This window comes from Mytilus edulis, chromosome 2, assembly GCF_963676685.1.
Source record: "Mytilus edulis chromosome 2, xbMytEdul2.2, whole genome shotgun sequence".
Lineage (NCBI taxonomy): Eukaryota > Metazoa > Mollusca > Bivalvia > Mytilida > Mytilidae > Mytilus > Mytilus edulis.
Genome location: NC_092345.1, coordinates 73090510 through 73105884, shown reverse-complemented (window position 1 = coordinate 73105884; position 15375 = coordinate 73090510). Strand labels below are relative to the sequence as shown.

The 15375-nt window shown below is 32.2% G+C and overlaps 1 protein-coding gene across 1 annotated transcript in view; it reads left to right on the top strand.

The window, feature by feature from the left end:
- Nucleotides 1-15375, top strand: part of LOC139512888 (cytotardin-like) — an 86516-nt gene that overhangs the window by 18996 nt on the left and 52145 nt on the right. Inside the window, exon 2 of the mRNA XM_071300832.1 lies at nt 4197-4244. The gene's annotated coding sequence lies outside the window, so the exon portion shown is untranslated. The remainder of the gene's footprint in view (nt 1-4196; nt 4245-15375) is intronic.

The following is a 15375-nucleotide window of genomic DNA, read 5'->3' as shown; positions in this document are numbered from 1 at the left end:
AAAAGTATTTAACCTGCTGCTATAGAAATAATTTCATCTTATATTTATAGTGCATTTCTTTCTAACATACGATGCAAACGACTAAGCGCGCACATGTTTTGATAATTTGTTTCTCACATACGCTTGCAAAGTTTACATAAACTTTGACAAACTATGCACTTGCTAAAAATGCGTCTACAGTTTGTCGTTCGTCGTTTGTTAGTTCAAACGCTACATTTGTTTCTAACTTCAACCTGATTAAACGATGTATTTGTTTCTACGTTTGTTTACCAACAACATGTGCATGCATTATTAAAAGTTCAAACAGGGTCAGCAAACACTCATTAAACGATGTATTTGTTTTTACTTTTGGAAAACGACAACAACCGCCATACAACGTTTACAAAACTTTGGTTAGAAACAAATACACCCTGTATAAACGTATTCACACTTTTGGTATTTAGGTGAATTTTGTCTCCAAATGACTTTAGATCGCCTCCGAATAACCTTTTGACGTCAAGCAATTATCACTTTTTTATTGTGACGTCAATTTTTTTGAATTGTTATGTCAAAGTTTACGGGAACCTGTGTGATTCTACGTGATGGGGGACAAATTTGCATACAAGTGTAAATGCCTCTATTGTCTGTACATTTTACATAAAAAGAATTATTCCATACACTAACAATATGGACAATGCAGAAACACACTACTTATTTTGGATTTTTGTCGGCCCAAACGTAAAAGACAATTTGTAAGTGTAATCTGTTTTCCTTCATTTATCTAAACTTATTTTCTAAATATCTAATTTAAATCACTTTATGCTACGCCCAGAACCACATGAAAAACCCAGACAAGACCTTGTTTTCCCCACCATTTGGATACGCAAAGAAATCTCTCAATTACTGTTGTAACTTGAAGGTTTTAAGTTTATACACATTTCATTTCATTTTGCTTTTTAAATGTTGGATGCATTTATGAACAATGGAATTTGTTGCAAGTGTTTTATTTTTGTTTGTAAATTCTCTTAATATTCAATTAAAAAGTATCATTTCCGTATCTAAAGCAATGAAATCTAATAATTACACTTAAATTATAAAAAATATTCTAAATGTAACAGTAAATTGAGTTTATTCGATTTTCATTCGAGTTAAATATATCAATATCGTTTTCAAGGCAAGAATAAAAATAGAATCTGGGAATTTTCAACTAGCAGATATAAAATAATCAATTTAATTAACAGGCTATTAAATTCCCACGATGTTTTTAAAAATAGCATTACATTGGCATACATTTCCATTCCATAATTATACCAGATTCTTGATGAAAATCGTTCTAATTTCTATGACATCCTGCGCTTGATGCAGTGTAAAAAATAACCCAACAAATGACAAATATATAATACAATAAAGTAATCGTTTCCGTCCAGAAATAAATTCAACGATTTATTACAAGTTCACTTAAGATTACAGTGATTCTAGACATAGACAATGAAAGGAAACAAAAGGTTATGTTACTATTTTAGTATTTTCACATGTGAATTCAGAGTTATAGTGACCTCCATATCGATAAATTCATGTTAAATGTCCAAGTGCAAAAACCAAATTCACAATTACAAACATCCCAAAAGGCATTATAACAGTTGCTCGTTTTAAAAGTTCTTTGTAAGATTTAATACTCCCTGAAATATCATAAAATTTAACGATCTTTAGAGCTTGTCTGTCAAATAAATCTTAAGAAGGCAAAGTAGGAAATCGTAAGAGGATTGGACAAGCGCTTTCCAGTCAAGTCTAACTTACTGGGTAGAGTCCAATAGACCAGCCAAGATCTACTTTGTATAGCATATTAAAATCAAGCCGTTAATTGTTTTGTTTGAATTGTTCCACATTTTGTTATGGCGGTGCATTTGTGGCTGACTGTGCAGTATGGGTGTTGATTATTTTTGATGTAATTATTCAACATTTTATCATGGCGGGGCGTTTGTGTGTTGTTGATTATATTTGTTTTTCAGTATTTTGTTATGGCGGAGCATTTTTGGCTGACTGAGCGGTATGGGTGTTTATCATATATTTTTTAAATGTTCCACATTTTATAATGGGAGACATATGTGCCTGACTTTGCGGTATGGGTGTTGATTATTTTTGTTTGAATTGTTTCCTATCTTGTAATGACTAGACATGTGTGGCTGACTGGGCGGGACAGAATTGCATTTTTACACGCATTAGCATTTTTGGTTTTGTTGAAATTTTTACAAACGTATTTTTAATTTGTAAATGCGACAATTCCTTTTAGCTGAACATTTTGATAAAATTTCATGCAATATTTTTAGTCGAAACTTGAGTCTGAGACCTCTAAATGTTGCTGCTCCAATATTTGTTTAAAATTGGCGGTTCAGTGACCTATAGTTTCTAATTTCAATTTCAATCATTTCTGTTATACACGGTTTTCAAAACAAGGCTTAATCTGCAAATTCTTTTCAAAATAAATGAACTATTCCTGGCTGCTGTCATTTATAAAGGAAAACAGGGGATCACGGGGCGACTTGGTTGGGACTAAGAGCCGGTGGTCGGGATCATATTTCAAAATGTTGATATCTCTTGGTTAAGGAGTGTTTTGTCGTACGTAATAAACCTTATAGATCTATTATCATGTGATAGAATTGACGATGTGATTGTGTTCAAAGAGTGGTAATATAATTGAAAGTAAAAATGCATTTAAATAGTCTAAGGAGTACTTATGTTTTTATCATTAAACGAAAGAAACATTTTAGAAGCAAAACATGACTGTGTAATGCAAGATTTTGACGACGGAATATTTTCAGAAAAAAATGAAATACACACTTGATATTGTATTTGTAAACAACAACAATTTTTTACTCAATTTTTTAGAAATTCTTTTTACAACTACTGCATCTCGTTTTATTTTTATCAGAGATAATCTGTCATTCTATCTTTTAAAGACTAGTTTTATTTTAGCACTAGGACAACATATTGGATCTGAATTTTAATTCAGTTGACAAATATTATAGAATTTTAATTTGGATTTCCCGTTTTACGATGACGCGCTCTGATGACGCGTCCTGCTAAGCAGAAACTTCGGAATTTGATTTTTTTTTTATCACACTTGCATATTTAATCTTCATTTTTATATCATGTTCTATGTTTACATGGAGTGTATCCTTTAAGTTTTGTTTTGAAGAATTTACGGAATTAAAATAATGTGTCCCTTAAGAAAATGTTTCATACATGCACTTTCTTTTTCAAAACCTCTTTTTTCGACATATTAAGGTATATATCTAAGATAATGGCTAAAGACAAAATTGTAACATAAATACAAGATTTAAATGGTTAAAATTTGACATATAGGTACATATTTCCAGAGACATGTATTTGAAGCCACCTGTTACTTGAATAGCACTATGGTTTTCTAAAAATTCCGTTTAAGTATACAATGTAGCAGACCTACCTTAAAATTTTCATCAAAAGCAAAATGAATTGTCTAAGAATAACTACTTTTACATATGTTTTCAATTTATATCACGTCAATTACCCTCGGGCCATTTTAGTAATCGACCTTTCCTACTTGTCATCTTTGAGCAGTTGAAAATTACGACCGAATTATTCAGTTTATCATACTAGCATTCTATTGAGCATCGAGAAAAAAAATTACTAGAGAAAAAATCTAGCGCTAATACTTTTAAAAAACAGATGAAGAAATAAATATCTTAAAAATAATGACTATATGATAAGATATCTGACACCTGAAAGTCCAATTTTACCACCTTGTGTGGTATCTTATAAAAGGTAAAAGAGTGTCAACTAACAGCTGCTTCAATGAGATAAATGTGAATTAAAGTGTCGATTCAAGATAATATAATCACAAATAACCAAAGTAAAGTTTCCGTCCAGTACTGATTAAGAACCCTCCTGGCCGAGCATGAGATTGTTTGGTACCTTTCTTATTTAGTCAACGTTACCCATCTCTTTTGTATAATCGCTGTCTCCTCCTATAAAATAACACCACAAGAAAACGTTTAAATAACCAATGTCATGAATTTTAGAAATATTTTCCTTTTTTATTTAAACAGTTTACCTTTGATGTATTATTATTGTTTAAATATGTTGTTGGCGACGCATTTTTATATCGGTTCGACATTTCTGGAATTCCCAAAGAAACATAAAAAGATAATACTATAAAAAAATGTTTCCTTATATTCCAGATGGCAGCTATATATTCCAGATGTGCCTATAAAAGAAGAAGAAACAAGGTAATGCTTTTTTAATTCACAAAATTGTATGTTTTCATTGGCAGAATCAATTTGCGACAATTACAGTTTTGAAAAGGTATCAATTGCGCCTATTTTTCTGATGGTATGAATTGCGCCAATAATTAGAATCGATGTGCACCACATTAACTTGTATATGTTTTACCTATATTATACATTGTGCAAGTAACATGCACTATAAGAAACCTTTCCGCTTGAACATAAACTTTGTCTATATAAACTAAATAATAAAAAATAAATAAATTGTTCAGTATATATAGAATAGTTTTTCACGTGTTAGGTTGTCTAAAATATTCGTCAAGAACATAGTCTGATAGAGGAAAACCAGAGGCTGCGAGAAGTTAACACGACTCGAAAAAAAAGAAAACTTTGCTCAAGAAAAGTACCAAAAACTATTGAGATCCGGATCATGTGTTCATCTCCGTCACAAATACCAGTCTTTGGGAAAGGGGTAATCGCAATGAAAGATACGACAAACAACCGCGGAGAGAAAATACCGAATCGATTTTAGAAGAAAGCTATTTTTAAATTCACCAGATCTGGGACTATATACATTGTAACAAAATGAATGTATCTATTGGTCCAAGGTCAATTGGTGGTATAACATAGCTGGATTAAATAGTTTGAACGCATGGGCAGTATCGAAAGAATCAATTAACTCTATCTAATTTCCGCGTTTTTTCTTCACTTTTACATTCATCCTGGTATTCCGTTAAGATTTTTTTTAAAAACCGTACACATTTGACTTAGTTAAATGTACATTGTATATGCATATATTGGTTTAATAACGGCTTTAAAATTATAATCCCCAGAAACTCGTGTTATCATACAACTTTCAAAATGTTCTCCTTGTGTAGAGGCCTTATGGGACGAGTGTTCTTAAAAGTTCATCTAAAGAAATCATTTGCCAGTCAACACTGTAGTGGTTTTGAGTTCGAATTCCACTCGTGGCAGGTCCCCTTGACTTAGACTTTTAAAATTGACAAGAATAGCCCGTTTTCCGGTCGAATGTGGGCGGTTGTCTTCGGGCAATCCGGTTTCAGCAACCAATTAACACTGACCAACACGAGATAACCATGATTGAAAAATCCTTTAAGACAGACACCTACATACCATAAACATACTATGTATACACATGCCAGAGTCTGAGCTTGATTTGCTATATGATATAAAAATTAAACTGACGAAAAAAGGTCATTTATTCAAAATCATAACATGCAAAAAATACATTTTGCAAATAAATCATTTGACATAAAAGTTCACATTTAATATGAAATAATAATAAATAATTAATACGAAATTACATCAACTAATATAATATCAATTGAATAAATGACAAAGAATAGCAAAAGTGGGGAGAAAAATCTGCCACAAATCCACTCTTCGGCTGAAAGACTGGATCCGAAATCCACTCTAAGGCTGAAAGAGTGGACATCCCACCGAGGACTCTGGCGACGTGAATACCATTTATATATGACTTGAAAAAATTTACAAACATGACATTAAATCCTATAAGTTTGTAAATTAAAGATCTAGAATAACAAGTGATAATCAGTCGGAGAAGAGAAATCAGTTAAAAGTATTTGCTTGCAACTGATGTGATTTATAACTGTGTTAATTAAAGGGAAAATATTAGGTTTCGAATATTAACAATCCACACGAAATAAAGGGATCATTTTTGCTTTATTTTTAGAAAAGAAAATCTGAATTTTGAAAACATTTGATTACGAGCAGAAAAAATAATTTACTTTTAATCCCGAGATAGGAATTCCTCGGTTTTGGTGCATTCTCCTCTTTTCTTGTTGTTTGATAAAACATTAAAGACATGCAATTTAGACTGGTTACATTTGTTGTTTTTTCTTTCTTTTTGACTTCCACCAATCTCATATACACAGTGTGGCCAAAAGTATTCGTCACTTGAGATGTTTTCCTATATATTGTATATAAAACTACTTTTTTTCAAAAATATATTTTGGAGTCATTTTTGGTTTGATTTTGAGCAACTTGGTACCAATAGAAGCAGAATTGTCAAAGGATTATTTGTTTATTTGGTTATATATTGTTTTGTGGATCATTTTTATTTTATCACAAGATAAACAAAAAATATTATTTTCTGTTCAGAAATTCTGTTGTTGTTTGTGGTTGCGTCAATTTTTGGTCATGTTCGTAAATATATTTCCACCTGTATTTATCTCTCCTTTGAATTATGGTTTCTCTGGAAATGTACATCGTACAAAATATGAATTATAAAAGGCATACAATAACAGCAGTAATTTAGAATTAGTTCCGATCATTAATGCACAACTGGCTGGTCTCAAGTTCTGGTTCAAAGTGCATTTGGTCAATTAAGTCTTACTTTTCTACGATTTTCCCACAGAGCTTAAAGTAAACATTGCGTCAATCAGTACAATGCTTTCAGTAGTTTTCTATTTTTTTCAACTTTTATTGATATTGGTTCAGTGATTGGCGAACTTACCGTGGGACCTTAATATCATAGAATATTAATTGCGTGTTAATTTCGGGTTTTCCCCAGAATGGAATGGCATATCATGGATCTGCAATACTTTAGTCTTTGATCTATATTTCCTCATTATTGACACATTAAATATAGCAAGCACTGGCGCGAATATGGATTATGTCAAAACATAATGAACACTTAATAAGTTTAATCAAACGGACGGATATTGCGTTTGTCGCATGATCAATTGTAGGGGGCGCGGTAAACATCTTTTGTTTTGCGTATGCAGTGACAAAAAAACAGGAAATTGACCATGAAATTAAGATAAGCTTAGCATACACTTAACGTGAGAAAAGTGAGGTATGACTTCTTTCACCATTTTCTCCAATTGATAAGTTACGCGGCATAGTGCTGACGAATAGTCGATATAATTATTTTAGAAATGCACTTTAATTTGACTTATATACCACCAAAGTTAACAGTTTGACGCTGCTAAATGAATACATCATTAAAGAAGTTCAGTCAACCTAAATAACGCCACCACTATGAGCAAAATAGAACTTAAAATAGTAGTTAGTAGTCTTTTTACCTATATCATAATCATTGGATAGTAAAACACACTGTTGTGACATTTTGAAAGTTATAGAAATGGGGGGGGGGGGGGGGGGGGGGGTGAAGGATTTTATATGATATGCATTTGCTGTTTTGCTGTAAATGTATAAAGTTATATATATAGCTCTTCAACTGTTTCAGTTCTTCTACATCCGTGGCTCTCAAATATTTGGGTATTAGTGTTCCTGATGAAGGTATATCCTTAAATTCGCTTCGGAAACATGGAATTTATAATATGTTGTTTTCATTTTTAAATATTTTATCTTATTTTAATAATATTTAAAATATTTGATATTAAAATAGAACGATTTAACACCAGATTATCTAATCTCAATGATATATCCATGCCTGTGTTTGCCTAGTCCTATCAGTAGTTCACTTATACACTTTGCAGTCAGTAATTACTTGTAAAAAATGAAAATCTCTACTTTTAATCTATTTCCTTAGTTTTTTCTTCCTTATTGACAGAATAAAAACATTTACCCACATTTTTTCAGACAAGATGAAAAAAAACCACAATCAATAGAAAAATTAAACAGAACATAGTCATTATTAAATAGCTTAAATGTTCATATTGTACTCCAGTATTCACAACACGTGTGTTAAACATCAATAGTGCTTTAGATTATATTTATATACAAAAAAACAGACATACGTAGTTCAGGAAAATATAAAAACTGCTTTTTCTCAAATAAGTTTCTACTGTTACCGTATTTAATTCTAAATTTGCACAATTTCATATCGAGAATCTCATATCGGTCCGAGGAGCAATCCGAGTGTGCATATATGGTTTAAAGGATGATAACAGGGTCGATATGTATAAGGACATGCCATAATCTATTTATCACATTTTAGCAAATGCTTAGAAAAGAAGTAAACATTCTGATAAGTCAATGGTAACACATACACATATAAATTAATAATACGGAGATGTGGTATGGTTGCCAATAAGACATCTATCCAGTTCAAATGATGAAGAAAAAGACATTATATGTCACTGTACTGCCTATAACCATGAGTAAACCCAATACCGTATGTCGGCTATATAAGGCCCCGACATGAAAAATGTGAAACAAAGAGGTATGGCCAATTTCCCTTCAATTCTTTTCATTCGACAAGGTTTTAAATAGCCCGATAGATGCTAATTATAGTACATTAAAATACGTCACATCATCTATTTTCATACCTTGAACAGGTATTCCTACAAAAAACAAGGCCAAGACTATTGTTTTTTTATATTGATTTTATATATTGTTAACTCCCTTTATGGGCATAAGGTACCATACCACGTAACTTGTCAAGAAGCCAAATAATATTGAACAAATTCAAATGGGATGCTGTTTTTCTCATTCTGAATATATGTATATCTGTATTTGTCCTGTTCTTTTAAGGTTTTATCGTCTATAAGATAAGATAAGATAATATATATTTTAACCGGAGAACATATTACATCAGCTGGCCATAGAACACCTTGTTTTACTAACACATGTTATATGGCCTTTTTTTTCTGGTATTTTAAAAAATCGGCCTTTCGTTGTGATACAGATGCAACAGCTTCTTGATGTTTTACCTACAATCACGATTTGTAGTGTAATTGATTTGTTCTGTGGTGTTGTCTTATTTTCTGATGACTTAGGGACCGGTGTAGGGACGGTGGTAAGAATGTCGGTACTAGTATCTTCACAGTTAGTGAATGGGCGACAAAACTGATTGCTGTTGACTGCATTTGTTACATATTATACCATGTTCAAAAAAAGTTTCGAAAAATTGTTTGTGTTGTTTTGAAACTTGTAAGCAATGGCCTTATTTTATGTTATGTGTATATTACACACGCAACATTTGCAGGGGCGGATCCAGCCATTTAACAAGGGGGGGGGGGGGGGGGGGTCCCAACCCAGGACAAAAAGGGGGTTCCAACTATATGTCCCCATTGAAATGCATTGATCGGCAAAAAAGGGGAGGTTCCAACCCCCGGAACCCCCCCCCCCCCCCAACCCCCCCCCTGGATCCGCCAATGATTCAGTTTGACGGCAGTTGTTCCTTACATATATGTTATCAATGAAAACACATGAGCAGAAAGTAAGTCAAAAGTATGGACAGTCATAGGAATGCACACAATAAGCGATACAGTATTTTGTTTTTTAATAAAATGATTTATACTATATAGTCAATATGAACCAGAATGACTCTATGAATTAAGCAAACATCCCCAAAAAATATGATAGAAATATTTAAATTTAATATAACAACACAAAAAATGCAAAAAGTCTGAGCGAGATTCGAACCCTAGCTTAAAACCAATCTTTCTTTTGTAGTTCTATGCTCTACTGATTGAGCCACCGCGATACTTGCGCACTGCATTCTTAATAAGGAGCTATATCGATACAATTTAGAGATGTTACAAAATGAAAAAATTGTACTAAACCAATTTTATTTTTGAAGGAAAATGTAGTATAAATTGCAACTGTTACGAAAAACATAACTTTTTTTTTGTTTGAAATGTCCTTCTTGGGGGATTACTTGTTTCCCCCTCCTAAAAACACCCTAAATTCCGCATATTGGACTTTTGTCCTTTTTGAGTGTAAAATTAAATATTTATCACACATATCATAATATATGTAAATCGAGATATTGATCAAAAAGCATTTTTGTTTTTGTTTTTATAGTAAATTTTATTCAATTGGCACTTTTTGAAATTGGCCCCTCTGTGAAAATAATCCGGACAAATTAGCCCTACCTCTTTAAAGTTGGAAACTGACGACCTATAACGTCCACTTGCATAGTCATACTCGACCAATTCAAGTCTGAATGTTCATTTCCTCCACTGAAATATTTTCAGTATTACGACGTTTCTCTAAAGTTTTTGAATATTATACAAAATGTAATGTAAATTTTAGTTTATCTTTTAGTGTTCTATTTTCTTAAGACATGTAGAAGTTGTGTCATTTTGTTGTGTCATTTTGTTGACGTTGACGAAAAAATGTCTCCCTCGCCGTCGAATGTTGTATGACGTCATTGAGAGCAGGACATTGCTCAAAGATTTAAATATCGAACAACTGTTACATTTTAGTTATGACATATAAGTCTTATCAGAAGAAAATGTGATCAGTAATTTAAAAAAAACATAAACTAAAAAGATATAAAGACAAAAAAGACAAAGAATGAAATTCAAAACAGTGTGGCTGTGGCCATTAATTGACACATTAAATTCATCCATTGACTGGGACAATTTACATGAACGTTTGTATCTATTCATACCTACGTTGTGAGCCACGTGAACATGACTAGACACTTTTTATTCAGTTGATTTGATTTCATAACCTACATGTAGTTCGGTTTTTTTTTCTTTATACAGATGCCTTAGTTAGATTATCTTCATTATTGTCAAAGTAAAGTAATATACATCACGATGGCTGGTTATATAATACCGATTAATTACATGCATGAGTTTGTGTATATTATGACGTTATTGTTATAAATATGTTTCTTTTATGTTTCTTTGTTTATTACATAAATTGTAGTCTGCAAAACCATGATAGTGGTGATCCCTATTGGAAGATTTTGATAACAGGATAAATGTATATTCACATCTTCTCATTTTATGATTTTGTTAAAACTGAACATGAAATGTGAAAAAGCAAAAAATATGGCTAGTTTCAGGTTACAGTTTTGACCTTTAGTAGTTTTCTATGAAGTCAAGGTCAATCGAAATTTAAACCGATACTTTCCATGTCCCCTATAATGATGAGAAAAATGTATTGCGACTGACCCATGCAAATTTTGCCTAATGATAGTCTTCCTATGAACCACAAAAGTGTTGTAGAAAGAGAGTTTTTAACATACAAATAGCGTGGTACGTGTATTCTCTCTACTCAAGGCATCATATGTATGTATCAACACCAGTCGGAATTGGGTACTGTGGCTTCAGAAAAATATATCTTTCAGGGAATGTTGAATGTTGGTAATGGGCTTCATTTTGTTTTAGATTGTACAGAAAATAAAGTCCGGCTTACAAAAATCTTAAACCGGCTACTAGATAAAACATCTAAAAGTGTGAAAACCTCATTTAAACTTTAATTCCTTTCTTGGCTACTTGTATCCATAATATTATGCAAAAGTTCCAAATAACAATCCCTGCTTTGATTATCAGTTCATGATTAAAAAAAGATTGAATTTTTAAATATTATGAATAATTGGAAATATTTTTGATTCTGTGATCTTTCATATGACGTTAAAGTGGCGTCGTTGTTGTCTTTGAAGTTGATGAATACTAAAAATACCTTGCATAAGATAAAAAAAAAAAAAAAAAACCTTTTTAAAATTAAAGTGTTGTCATATCCTGATTGCATATACGGATTTGAACAATTTTTGTTAAAAAGATATTTTAAATATGTAGCATCTTCTACATTATGAGGTACATTTCGTTTTAAAATGTATTAAACACTGAACATTTGTTTCCTATATATATTTATAAATACAACAGTATCATATTATCGTAGTTTTGCTAAATAGACAAAAAAAAAATCTAAAACACGAACAATTATAGTTCACGCCTGACCTATATTTATGAAAATTTCCAATTTATAATTACAATAGAGTTTACAACCTACTATTTTTTATATACTGTTTATACAGGAAGCTTTTTCTAAGAAAGCTTAAAGGTATTTATATATGTGTAAGAAAACAAAAAGGTTAAAAACAGAAATCAAGCGGAATTTCCAAGACAAATCGCTTTACTTATTTAATGATGGGAAATTACTACTTTTGCTTTTAACGACTTAAAATAAATATAAATGTTGCTACAAACGATACATCCTTAAATTGTTATATTTTATATATAACAAACATTGGAAATCTATGAGGACAAATTTCGTAAATAATATCATAAAGCTTAGATTTAAACAATTTAATTGTACTGCCGACAGTTGCGAAAAGGGCGTTTGGTTTGGTGAACAAGGGTCTTCCTTTGTTATTGTATCAAATTGAAGTAGTTTTTATTGTTCTTAAAACCAATTCTATTGGATGCGTACTATTTATTATTTAAGCGATACATATTTTTTTTTTATTTATTGTTATTGGCTTTCAGTAAATGTGAGTACTTTCAGATCGGTACTTTGTTTATTCAATCTGTTTTTATTTGTTTGTTTTTGTCTGATTTGGGTCAATCCAATGAGTCTTGCCCTTTTCAACTGATTTTATATTGGGTTCTTATGTTGTGTGCTATCACGAGTTGGTTGACCGTTATGGAAAAATCTGTTTCACAGATGACGACAAAAATGTTCCAATTGTCGAAGCCAAAGCTACGTCCTCTTTTCCTCAAATTTTACTTACCGAATTATACTTATTACAACTTTTGCACCGAATGAGCAATACGATGGGAATCACATATGGAGCAGAATCTGCTAATAATTACGGAGCATCTATTATAGAGAAGTTTATATAAAATATTCATATAAAGATCATCCCTAGTTTTATGTATCTTGTTTTTGATTTTAAACTTAAAGTGTTGTTAGTTGCTATTTGTAATTTTCTTGTCTTTATTTTTTGTACAGGTAACAGTCTCATATATCCTCATGACAAAGTGTTTCCGTTTCAAATTTCACTGTCGATCAAGTTTCAGGGTTACAACACACTTTTCCTTGACCGACGTTTTTTTGATTTGGTAATGTCTTAGGCTTTAGAGTCAATTATAAATCTGCTTTTGTGTAATGTCTAATCACTGGATATAACTAATCAGCGTATTTAATATGAGTAGCACGACAGATGTCGCATGTGGAGCTGGATCTGTTCATCCTTCTGTAGTACGACGAATGTTGCATGTGGAGCAGGATCTGCTCACCTTTCTAGAGCACATATGATCACGTGGGGTACATGCTGCTCAGTTTAGTTTTCTATGTCGTATATTCGGCACTGTTGTTTGTCTTTTTGTCGTTTTTTGTCATGGAATTGTTGACGAAGTTTCTTTTCGATTCATGAGTTTGAAATTTCCTTTGGTACCGTTCGTTTCTTTTGTGTTTTACACTACTTTCCCAACTTAAAGCAGGTTTGGGTGCCCACTGTATGTGTCTGTGCCAAGTCAGGAGCCTGTAATTCAGAAGTTCTCATTTGTTGCTGTATATTATTTTGTTTTGTACATATTAAATTATGCCGGTAGTTTTCTTGTATGAATTATTTCACATTTGTGACGTCAATGCCTTCCAAGCTTGCTATGTGGTTCGATCCCCGCTCCGGGAAGAAAATTTCAGAGACTAGAATTTCGACTCTCCATTGACACCATTTGCGAGCCTGATCTTCAGAAACGATGATAGTCCGTCGGAATGGGACGATAAATAGCTGGCCTGTGTTAAGAGAGAGCCATATCTATTTCACGTAAAAGACACCCTTGTAGATTTCGAAAAAGGGCAGGATAATGCCGGCCGCTACAAGGTAGCATTCGCACCCGTAAAGTGGAAAGGGATAAGTATAAGTTGCAATAACATGTTTCCCAATCCACTATAAATAAATATGGTTAAACTAAGGATGTCAGCGAGAACTCGAGTACTAAAATCATACTCGATTTATCGGTTTCCTGTTAAAATGGTGTTTCTTTCTAAAGCTTAAACAAAAATATTTTTTAATGAGAGCGCCTCCCGGGAAATTAAATTAAAAAAAAAACAGATTCGAATGTTTGCGTTTAACAGCATGTCTTTTAGTATATTCCTCCAATAAAAAGAGAAACATTTGTTTGATATATCGGACAATAATATTTTATTCTATTCAATTTTAAAAATACTACAAAAATCAAGGAAAGTATATACAAACTTATTGTTTCTTTCATCACGGTATGTTTTGTTATGATAGCTGCAATTAAAATCGAAGGACACCTATAAATAGTCAATCGTTTTTGCTCCAGTAACCCCAATAATCTGTAAAATTCCCAAGCATAGTTATTGAATTATAGCTACGCAAGTAGTATGAAGGAATTTGAACGATTTTCTCTCTAATGTTTAATACTGCTATGCCATTCAACTTCATTTCTTAATTTGCTTCACCTGTGTTTACATTTTAAGACAAGTTCATACATTGGCTTTTTCGTGTAAAACTATTTATGGTTGTTTTATATCTTAAGATATAAATGTTTGACTTTCCTTATCGGAGTGAGATATAACAAGCATATCTCCTGCTAATTTGAAATAATTTCAACTAAAAATCGTCAGAGCTTAGGACAATTCCACTCCGTACGATCATTGTGTTATCCAATTGTTAGCAAAGACGCACTAAATCATAACATCATGTTACTTTCAATTGAGGACACGATCTGTTTACCTTTAACATATTAAAGTAGATTTTGGCTTTTTGTCAAAGCGCGAGACTCTATTTTTGATACATATAAAAAAAGAAGATGTGGTATGATTGCCAATGAGATAACTCTCCACAAGAGACCAAAATGACACAGAAATTAACAACTATAGGTCACCGTACGGCCTCCAACAATGAGCAAAGCCCTTTGACTAAAAATAACTGAAAGTACTCTACTTGATAATTAGTTTTATTCCGGTCTTCATACAGATTTAGCTAATAAATTTGAGTGTCCGTGAATCTAAACGGTTTGGTTTAGCCTTTGGGGATAACTTGCGTCAGTAAAATAAATAAACAAATTGAGTCATGCATCTTGTTTACCTATTTAGTGCTCTTAATCTTTGTTCTTTATTTGACCTTATACGTTACTTGATTCAAGCAATACTTTCTTTGGTGAGTTTTCACAACCGTTACGGACATTTTGCTACTTGATTTAGCGGTAAACTGTTTGTGATCTGATATTGATGCATTAGCTACTTGAATTAAAAGGGTCATTAGCTGTTGAATTGTTGTTCACCGAATTGACCCAAAATTTTCATACTTCGGATTTGATTTATAACATACTAAAAAAAGAAAATCAAAACATTACAACACATGGACTCGTTATAATGTATCAGCAAGTCGTTCGTATTTTGACTTACCGTCATATAATTACGCATCAAGATGACCTCCAAAGACCGCCGACGGTCACATAACCCCGATATA